We start from the raw sequence: 9,807 nt of genomic DNA on the forward strand, positions 1-9,807 counted from the left end.
CTCATAACACTTGAATATGGAAAAAATGACAGCAAGTAAAAGATCCTTCTAGGGCATAATTTGATCATGACCAGTTATTACAGCAAACAGCAATTACAGAGAACGCCTGGTTAAGGAAAAACTGTACTTGAGCTTTGAAACTCATGGCATCAGGGCCACGCAATCTGCTACCCTACCTCACGTTTTGATAGAATAATGAGACATGCTCAACGAATCAAATATCTCAATGATTTTCTGTAATAGAAAAATACTTGCTTTGAGGTTCGAGAATCTAAAAGGTTTCCCTCCTGAAGAAAATTTCAGAATTAATTACCTTGCCAAAATAATTTATACAAAACAGAGGAGGTTTCCTTAGTGTTTAATTTAGCTGGAAACATGGTGACCTCCAAGATCGGACTCCTTTTACAACACGAAGAGACTCACAGAGTGTTCTTTCTTATTTTCTGACCACAGCTTTGATAATTTCACTACCGCTTCCACATGTAAACTGTGGGGATTAGTACATTTCACAAGTACTTTGGGAGCCTCAGCTCTAAGGAGAGACATCTGTATTGCTTAAGAATACCATGAATATTTCCTTCCCTGAGAAACGCAGACATTTTGGAAACGATTTTGAAAAATCTAACCCACGAGGTGCTAGTGGAATAAAGCAAGAGCGATTGATTCGTTGGGACTTACAACCAAGGAAAATGACTCAATAACAGGATTTCTACCTGCTTTCTTTTCAATCAAGGTCAATGGAAGAACTGCTAAAGATCAGGTGAAATATAAATGAAAACTTCGACCTATGTATTTGATGAAATAGCCAATAGTCTATAGCATGGGATATTTCTTTTAAAATGGCGCGCGCGCGCGCACACACACACGCACACACACACACACACGCACACGCACGTACGCACATAATGAGATCCAAAGCTTGACCTTGAATACATTGTTTTCTACTTTTTCTATGTAGCTTGTTTTCTTCGAAAATTCTTGTCACTCTCTTGAGCCCTTGTTCCCAGTAAAGCAAATATCAGTCCACTCCTAAATTTGCAATTTTCTCACCTTTTTTCACCAATAGGATGCTTGCTTGATGAAGTGTTGGATTACTGGGAATAAAACATTAAGAAGCTTAGGATAAGAAAGGATTTTCTAGACTAAGCAGTCACCATGTGATTTAGCAGGGAAACTCCTATCAAAATTCAAAGGTCCCTGAAAAGGGTAACTTTGTCCTTTAAGACCAAACTCAAACACTAGCCTTTCCAAGCAGAGTTGGGGATGGCCTTCTCGCTTCTGATCTATCACCTGGTCAATGTCTCCACTGAAGCATTTCTTCGTTTTGCTTTAATTAGGTTTCCGTGTATCTGTCTTTAGCACTAAACTGAGCTACTCAAAGGCAGAGATAGTATCCATTCATCTGGGTCCACAGCACCTAGTTGTCTCATCTACAACGCGCGATTGATCAGCGTTGGATAGAGGGATGGATGGAGCAGTGGGTGGATCAGTGGACGGGGAATGAGCCCATTTCAAACTGGGGAAGATGTCATTTAAACAGATGCCTGTGATAATGTAAAATAATATTCCCATGCGAAAGGGATTCATCATGTTCTGTGGTGCAACAACCCTGGACAGAGAACACTTGTTTTAGACTGGAGATGAGATCTATGCTTTGGCTCCTCTTCTAAATCCCTGAGGTTAATCCCAGTTCAACTCTTACACCAGAATGTTGCCCTGGTCTCGTTGGTTTCACTGTCCTGAGCTTGCGGCCGCATTTCCTGCCAAGAAGCCGAGGTGGCCATTTTCCTGGGAATCACTTTCCCCTTTCTGTCAAGCTTGCTCTCTCGTCTATTTCTTGAATATGGAGCAGGCAACTCAAAGTAGCAGGGGCAATTTTGCATTCACTCCACTGAGGATGGTGATGGCAGTAACTGGCTCCAACGTCCAGCCCAACTTTTCCTGAGATATGATTTTGACTGGGGATTTGGTTGCCCAACTTGCTGGTCACTGTCTGTTTTCTGATGTTGATGTACTGGGCCAAATTAACTTACATCGATGAGATGAATCATTGGAAAATACTAGAGGTGGAGTATGAACACAGCGAATGGCCCTCGAGTGTCTGGAACCATTAATAATATTATCGCTTCTTTGACAAACCTCCTTTTCCAAACTGGAAGTAAAAATCTCTGGTTTGGTCTTTTTATTGCCTTATTTTTTGGGGGGTGGGGGTGGAGGGGAGGTCTGTGGCTTGAGAGCCCTCAAAAGGAGAAGTAGATGAGACTAAAGGATGGATTTTAGTAAAGGATAAAATATAGCTTTAGTAAACATTTTTGTAACACATCCGCAGATCATATAACTCATCTAATCCACATATAATTTAAAAAGTTTTATTTTGGCTTATCACGATAGGCATGGGAACTTGAATAATAAACAGATTTCTGTAATAATCAGTGTTCTTGGATGCAAATGACAAGTGCCAAGTCAGAATAACTTAAGCAGAAAAGGGATTTAGAGAACCCGTGAAATAGGAGGAATCTTGAGACAATCTAATCAGCCGTGTATGACAACATCACCAGGGCCGCAAAAACAAATCTGGTCAAGCCTCTCATCGGTCCACTCTCTTTCCAGAAAACTCGCTGCACCAGAGTGGCAGACATAGCTGATGCTTTGCGTGGGCCTAGACACATCTTCCTTCAGCTCAGGTAGATGTGAACAGGAAGATTATTTCACAGTCTCAGCCAGGTGAGAAAGTCTGGATTGTGAGTCCCCTCCCTGCCATAAAGCTGGCTCCCAAATCTATAGTGCCTCGCTGAGCGCAAGTCTCCACTTTCCTACAGGCTTGACACAGATGAGTGTTCAACCTTGGCTTGAATACATGCGTAGAAGAAAGGGCTTTAAAAAAATTTTTTTTGGTAATAATTTTAGATTTACAGAAAAGTTATAAAAATAATATGGAGTTTCGTTGTGCCCATCACCCAGTTTTTCCTAGTGATAACGTCTTATATAACCTCGGCACACGCATCACAGCTAAGAAACTGAAACTCATACATTGCTGTTGACCAAACTATAGACCTTGTTCAGATTTCACCGGTGTCCCCACTAACATCTTTCTTCTGTTCCGGGACCCCATCCAGTACACTACATGCATGTAGCTCGGTGTCTTCTTTTTTTTCCTTTTTTTTAAAGACCTTTAGGGCTTAAGAAACCCTCTGGTTAAATTGAATTATAGCTTTATATTTAATGGCTTTCAAATCACATACAAGCTAAGGAGACTGGACAACTCCAGGAGTAAAAGAAAGTCATGGATGGAAAATAAAGAAGAATTTGCTGGTTTGACTTCCTCTCTTTTAGATACAGGAAAGGAATTTTTTTTTTTTTATTTTTTTTTTTTTTTTTCCTTTTTTTTTTTTTTTTTTTAGATAACAACCATTTCTTATCTCACACAGTTTCTGGGAATATCTTAGCCTGGGAATATCTGGAAATATCTTAGCCGGGCTGTTCTGATTCAGGCTGTGATTCATGGGGTTGCCATCAAGCTCATCTGGGGTCGCGATCATCTAAAGACTTGACTGGGGCTGCATGCGGGCTCAGTGTCCGGGGACACTCACGTGGCTTCAGGCCGGAGACTTCAGTTTGTCACCACGTCGCCCTGGGAATATCTTAGCCTGGGAATATCTGGAAATATCTTAGCCGGGCTGTTCTGATTCAGGCTGTGATTCATGGGGTTGCCATCAAGCTCATCTGGGGTCGCGATCATCTAAAGACTTGACTGGGGCTGCATGCGGGCTCAGTGTCCGGGGACACTCACGTGGCTTCAGGCCGGAGACTTCAGTTTGTCACCACGTCGCCCTTGCATAGGGTCACTTGTGACATGGATCACCCGAGTGAGGAATGCAAGACAGAGAACAAGCAGGATGGAAGCCACAGTAAATGATGCTGTTTTTTTTGTTTGTTTGGTTTGGTTTTGGGGGGGTTTTGTTTGTTTGTTTTTTGTTTTTCTTTTGATCTGAGGCAGCTCATTCCAAGGCTGAACAGTTCCATTTGCTGAGAAAACTGTCTTTCTATCATTTCCTCCTGAATCTTTATTCTGGCCAATGTTGGGGGGTGGGGGGGGCGAAGCTAGCCAGAAAGTCTCTTTATCTACCATGTTTAGTCCTCTACAAAAAGAAGAAGCGGAACTACAGCGTCCCCTGAGGCTTTCCTGCGGGCTAAAGGTGCCTCCATTTATATATACATCCATTCATGCAAGTGCCCACCATCGGACGCTGTTCCGCCTGATCTGGCCCCACTAACGGAGGAAAGACACTTCATATAAGAAATAGAAGGCTACTTACCCAGGAAACTTGCTTTACTTCTCTACTCGTAGTTAGGAATTTGGTAGAAAGACAACTATAGACAGACTCACATTTCTCCATAAATTGAAGGAAATGGTTATTGTGCCCCAAAGGCAACCTGGTATATAAAGGCTCAACGATTTGTCAACATTTCTATATCGTTCTGTTTAAGACAAAAACTGAGCTTGGGTATAAAGTGAGCATTGTGACAAGTGGGAAAATGTGAACGTTTCGCATGGCTTGAGCATATAGCAGTTCTCTAGGGAGAGATGCGCACAGACCGGTGGCTCACAACCAGCGTGGTTCTGCTCCTGTGGGACCTTTGGCGATGTCCAGAGACATAATCGGTTGTCACACAGCTAAGGGATCGGTGCTCGGGCAGCTAGTCAATCGAGGCCAGGGATGCTGCTAAATACCCCCACTGTGCACAGGACCGTTCCTCACACAAAGAGGTATCCAGCCCCAAATGTCACTAGTGCCGAGGCCGAAAACCCAGGTACCGATTAGATGTAGCTTCTGAAGAGCTACGTTCCATGCTACCACCCAGGTGTCTCTTTTATATTATTTGTTCCTCACTTTTTAACTGAGCTGCCCTCACTGCCTCTGAGTCCCTTTGGTTTGCGTTCTCTGAGAGTCTATTTTTTTGGTCCCGTAAATAATGAGACAGCTGTGGCTGGGAAAAGTGGAGCAGGCGATGCCAAAAAGCATTCCTTCAGACTTTTCTCAGTAGGAATCATTTGAAGACTTGAAACAAGCTCCAGCCTTCCTCTTAGTCTGGGATGGAGTTGCAAGCGCCAAGTCTTGCCAGCTGTGCGGTGGCCCAGCGTTAGGTGTCTGTTAGCCTGGGACAGCTGTGAGGAATGTGGGACTCGGTGCTGCCAGCTCTTCCATTTTCCTCAAGACATTAGAAATCCAGACACGTATGGGGACTTACCAAGATTTTGCATCACAATTCAGGTTTTTATAAATCACCTTGTGGACTAAACACCTCCTGAATAGCAGGGGGCTAGATACGGTCATTTTGCACCCACTGAGCTAGTTCTTTGCCTGTATCAGTAGCAGCATCAGAAGAGAGTTTTGTCCTCAGAATTATGTTTAGTAGCTTTTATTTGTCCTCATTTCATATCTCAGAGCAGGAGATTTGTTCCGTTTGCCGGTAATATAATCTTTACGGAGCTCGGCAAGTGAAAGCGTCGGTGCCCATATCCGGCGCACCTGTGAATTTAGGCTGTCTGCGTGCGTGCCCTGTGACTGCCCTGCTAAGAATGAGCTTTAGCATCTTGATGTTTATGACCTGTGCCCTTGGAAGGGCAAAGTCTAAAAGACCCTCACAAATGAACATCCATTGTTTCGCAAATACCTCCAGAACCGTCTCTCATGATGCAGAGGCAAAGTGACCTTTAAAGAAAGGATCTTCAGCTTCTCAACAGATATCCGGGTTCTGCTCTAGCCACCTCTCTCGAGACAGAGCTGGGCTTTTGGGGAAGAGCTGGAATTGGTGTTTGAATCCCAGGTCCGCCACCTACCGGTCCTGTGAGTTTTGGACAATTGGCTTTAATTCTCTGATTTTCAGTTCCCTCAACCGTAAAGTGAATAAATCAAAAAGCTACCTCAGTGGATTGTATGTCGATGTGTATTAGGTAAATATATGTAGAAATGACTCATGCCGATTATGGTGAATATTTAGAGCTTAAAAATCGTCAGTTTCTCTTTCCTCCTTATTACCTTGGGCACGTTGGTCCCCATATATCTGGCCTTTAATGTTACAGCCCTCAAATAAGGACCACATTCTCCTCACCAGGACAGGTAGAGGTTAAGAGCACCATCTTCGATGTTGAATAGCCCTGGGTGCAAGTTCTGCATTTACCACTTTCCATCTCCCGCCCTTGGACAAGTTGTTTAACCTCTTCTAACCTCAGTTTTCTCGTCTGTAAAATAGGAAGAAATAATAGCGTGGGCTTCGTAGAGCTGCGGTGAGGATGTAATAAGGTTGTGGATACTAAGCACTTAGCTTATATAGTACATGCTCAATAAACACGAGTTATTCTTTACCGCTGTGTGCCCGTTTCACAGGAAAGTCATGGTGGTCTGAAGACATCATAGGTATTCGGATATTTAGAAAAGTTAAACATTCTAGAACTTTCTTGCTGGGTTTTCAGCTCCGTTCAGTTAATATGATTTTTATTTTGGTGCCATTCTCTAAAGATGATGAAGCCTTTTGTTATTATTATTTTCATTGAGGAATAACATAAAGAGAGAGTAATGTGCATAAGGACGAATGTGCACAGATACAACTCAGGGGGTTCTTAATATGTATGTGTCCTGTAACCACTGACTAGGTCGAGACATAAAGCATCCCCGGCACCCCAGCAGACTTTTTCGGGTCCCCTTATTCTTCCATCTATCACCAAAACTGAGTCCTTCCTTGAACAATATTATTATCATCATCATCATCATCATCATCTCTAGTGTCAATTTAATATGGAAAATACCATTTTATAACCCACCTCCTCTGAATCTGATCCCCTTAAAATTAGAAGTTGTGTACTTTATTGGTCCTAGATTCTCTCCAAACCAACCCAAAACCTCTATCTGACTTCCGGCTGTGGACAGTGCTGACAAGTCCTCATGGCATCCCACCCTGTACTATTCACTTAGCAGGAGACGAAAGCCTAGGAGATGTAATTCTGCCCTCAGAGAGCTTCTAGTCCAGCTAGAGGAACAAACAAGCCTTAAAAAGGAATTTTACGTGACAGTGTGTGAGTCCACGGAAAGCATGTCCCACACGAGCGGTCTCATGTTCTCTCGTTCTCAGCCCTGCAGACCGTGTTCGGTGCTGGCGACCCCCAAAAGGACGCCAGATTAACCACGCTCCACACCCACAGTTCCTTTGCTTTGGGGTCATGAGGAGTGAAGGGCTTGCTGCCTCGACGTCTACTGTCATGTCATGTATGTCTGTGGGGTTTCCCATCTGGGACGTGGCCTCCTGGGGCACATTACTGAGGTGGAAGGAGGGTGCATGGAGTCCAGTCCCCAAGTGCTGGTTCCGAGACACCTTTGATCAGGATGTGTGACCCAAGTTCTCTGTACAGGTCACTTTTGTCTTCAAGGCGGTACTCACCCTGGGAGCACTTAGCAAGCGCGTGCTCATTACCATTCGCACTGTAAAACGTTGCTGTGCAGTATCGATAGTTAGGAAGCTTCGGTTTCTGTAAAAGATGGAACGGCGCTTATCACACTTATCACCATTCAAGGAACTGGTTGAAGAGAAAATGTTCTATGTGGTTACACGTAATATGGCAGCCTCGTGCGCAGGTTTTCTGTGCTCTGTGGGAACAAAAGACCGTCTTCAAAAACTGGAGACTCGATCGATCGATCACAAGGGAGGAGAGAAGCGAACAGTTTCATTTCGCAGCTCTTGTCCTTTTCCCTGAGGATTTTAAGTAACGAAATGGTGTGCTAGAGCAATGCATCGTTTCACATTAGTGCACATCACCTATCATTTCATCAAGTTCCTGTTAATAACATTCACCTTTGTCTAATTAAATGAAAAAAGATAATATTCGTTGTAAGTAGTGAAGCATTTTTTTGAAATTATGGACAAAGATCACATTTTTCCTTATAAGGATGCTTCGAGTTATTATTTGGAGTTTTGGAGTTTCAAGTCTACATTATCCTCGTGAGACGATGTAAGCTCTCATCCTGGTGGGAATATAAATCAGCAAAACCACTTGAAAAACAGTCAGTGCTACCTGCTAAAGCCTAAGATTGCAGACACACTGACCGGGCGATGCAGCTTCTACACGTATCCCCTAGAAGCGTGTAGACTTAGATGTGAACCAGAGTCCCCCGGAGGGCTTGGTAAAACGCACGCTGCTGGGCCCACCTCCAAATTCCTGACTCAGTAGGTCTGCGGTGGGACCACAGGCTTCGCATCTCTCACAAGCTCCTGGGAGGTCCTGACGTTGCCGGTCCCAGAACTACACTTTAAGAACCGCTGCCTTAGAGAGATTCTTGTACGTGTATGAGAAGATGTGAACAAAAGCTTTCAAAAACACTGTTCCTAATAGTCGTAAGCTAGAAGCAACTCAAATTTCCATTGACAGTTCAATGGGTAAATTAACTGTGCTATAGTCATACAAAAAACACTGTCGGAATGAGTGACCTCCAGCTACCTGCCTCAACAGGATGAATTTCAGGAAGTATGGATGAATGAAATAAATGAGGCAAGAAAGAATACCTACAGTGTGATTCCTTCTATGTGAATTCAAAAACAGGAAAAACAAAACTGTGGTCTTTATAAATGCATACATCCATGGTAAACTGAGAAAAGCAGAGAATAGGTTATTGCAAAAGTCAGATCAGTGATGACCTGGGGAGAGGGGGAGGGAGGCATACGGGGGCTAGGCCTCAGTATTAGTCTGCATGTGAACTTGACTGTTGGTTATGTGGGAGTTGCCTCCTAATTATTATTTAAACCGTACATTTATATTCATACACATCTATATACATCTCTTAATTAAAAAGAAGTTTAAAAAAAATCCCTCTATCTTGAAAAAAAATGTCCCTTATCCCATATGTATTCTGGTTCTTTGACAACTCGTTTGAATTTTAGGATCCGCCCACTGGTAATGAAAAATAAATCTCATATATGGTTTATTCTCTCGGGTCAACTATTAAAATAAAGGAATGATAGGATTTTTTAAAGAAATACCTTTGTTACAGTCAGTACATTTGGTGATATGAATGACTGATGAACAAAGTTTTCCAAAGTAGGCCTGTTAGTCCTATTTGGAGAACGGATTAGAACCCTGCGCAGTTGGTATGTCGCGTCTGTAAGAACTCAGTAAGTCGTGGGGTCCCTGCAGTTAGATCATCTTTGAGAAACCGAAGATAAGAACATAGACACCATGAAAGGGATCGATGGCTCTTGCCGCAATTGCAACTGATTTACATCATTTTCCCCTATTCCAATCTCATGACTGCATGAGCGAAGACTCTTATAAACTATCTGCATTTTATGGGAGGAAAATCATTTTTGAAATATTTTTCCTTTTACAAAGGATGGAGGGATTGAATGTGCCTGTTGATTATGCTGTGTTATCTTTTGCCTCCAAAAACTCAGAGGAGAAATTGGGAGCATCTGCAGCCCTGTGGGGATCCCAGGAATGCTCGTTCCTGTTTAAGAACGCTTACTCTGTCTTTTCTTGATATCGGAGTCTTGCTTTTACATTTTATTGGTCTGGGTCTCTTTCTTTACTACGCTTTTTAGTATATCCCATAAGAAAACAATTCTTAATCCCCGCTTTAAACATAAGTTTTCTTGCGGGAAGGGCTTTGTCTCCACTATTTGATCACAGTGTGGGTTCTCGATTTGTACCTCCCACTTGTTAAGTGGACAGCTGCATAATCCTGAAACGCATTCTTGCAATGACGACTGCCAGTATTTTATGATGACATCCCAGGACTGCCATTGCCGCTGCCTACTGAT

General features: G+C 43.0%; 1 protein-coding gene across 4 annotated transcripts in view; it reads left to right on the forward strand.

Annotated features, from left to right (window-relative positions):
• ARHGAP6 (Rho GTPase activating protein 6) overlaps positions 1 to 9,807 on the forward strand; it is a 446,194-nt gene that overhangs the window by 377,077 nt on the left and 59,310 nt on the right. The gene's annotated exons all lie outside the window — the stretch shown is intronic.

This window comes from Pteropus alecto, unplaced genomic scaffold (genome assembly GCF_000325575.1).
Source record: "Pteropus alecto unplaced genomic scaffold, ASM32557v1 scaffold511, whole genome shotgun sequence".
NCBI lineage: Eukaryota > Metazoa > Chordata > Mammalia > Chiroptera > Pteropodidae > Pteropus > Pteropus alecto.